The sequence below is a fragment of the Octopus bimaculoides genome, chromosome 23 (genome assembly GCF_001194135.2).
Source record: "Octopus bimaculoides isolate UCB-OBI-ISO-001 chromosome 23, ASM119413v2, whole genome shotgun sequence".
Taxonomy (NCBI): domain Eukaryota; kingdom Metazoa; phylum Mollusca; class Cephalopoda; order Octopoda; family Octopodidae; genus Octopus; species Octopus bimaculoides.
The window spans coordinates 27,476,312-27,477,569 of record NC_069003.1 but is presented as its reverse complement, the minus strand read 5'-3'; the positions used below and the strand labels follow the sequence as shown (position 1 = coordinate 27,477,569).

General features: G+C 35.4%; 1 protein-coding gene across 2 annotated transcripts in view; it reads left to right on the top strand.

Annotated features, from left to right (window-relative positions):
- Positions 1-270: 270 nt before the first annotated feature.
- The window catches only part of LOC106873041 (syntaxin-17), a 21,623-nt gene continuing 20,635 nt past the window's right edge, over positions 271-1,258 (top strand). For both annotated transcript variants that reach the window (XR_001409832.2, XM_014920248.2), the window contains exon 1: positions 271-426. The gene's annotated coding sequence lies outside the window, so the exon portion shown is untranslated. The remainder of the gene's footprint in view (positions 427-1,258) is intronic.

The window sequence follows — 1,258 nt, the reverse complement described above, 5'->3', positions numbered from 1 at the left end:
CGAGAGTCAATACATACAGAAGGGAGGAGAGAGGACACCCTTGGCGAACCGAACGCGAGATGTTGAACGGTTCCGATAGATGGCCGTTCACCCGTATGACCGAGCAGATGCCGCTGTATAAAGCAGCTATCCACCCGCGGAAGACCGGACCGAAAACAGCTGCCTTGAGAACAGCTGCCAGGTATCGATGGTCGACGCTATCGAAGGCTTTAAATAATAATAATAATAATAATAAAAAGGCTACGTGGTCTTTGACGAGAAGCGAACTCAGTAATTTAAAGAATACGAAAGCGGAAGTCGCCGAGCAAGGAAACACAACTCTGCTTTGCTGTTCCTCACATGTTGTGGTGTTTAGACAGAAATTAGCAGGAGTTTAGTTGATATGGCTTCAACATCCCAACAGCTACAATCCCTCCACCGCCACTAGTAAGTCTATCTCTCTTCTATTATTATTATTATTATTTTTTTCCATAGATCCCATTTTCATTTATTTCAGTATCTCCGACTGAACTCATATATGTACACAAGTCTCTTTAATATATATATATATATATGGTTATGAAAACAGGAAAAATAGAACACGAAATATGAGTATATATATATATATATATATATATATATATATATATATATATATATATATATATATATATATATATATACTTTTATTAACATTTAGCAGTTTGGTTAAGTGCCAACGCACGAAACTCCCGCCCCTTGAGTTACTCCGATGCTTCTGCTAAATATCAATAAGTATATATATATATATATTTATATACACAAGTCTAATGTATTACAGTACGCGCGCGCGCGCATTATGTAATTAGTTTCATTCTGCGAAAACATGTTTATGCATCTATCTATCTTTCTCCATGACTATGATCAATATCTTTACTGCCGTGACCATCTCGTCTTATTTTCAGACAGTATATAGTTAGTTCTAACAACAGCTAATGCTCCTCTATTAATAACCCCTTGTTTAAAAAGCGATGCAACATATATATGATTATATGACGGGAGATATGACTGCTATTTCTAGCTGTCTGGACCACCACATACAAGCTTCCAATTTATGTTTATGTATGCGTACATGCATATATATATGTGTGTGTGTGTTTAGTAGTAATGAAGATCGTGTTTTATCGCCTCTGCTGTTTAGTTCAGAACACAAACACTGCTTATAACTAACTACGTGTTACCAAAAAGGACGATCGGACATATATATACATATATATATATATATATATATATATATATA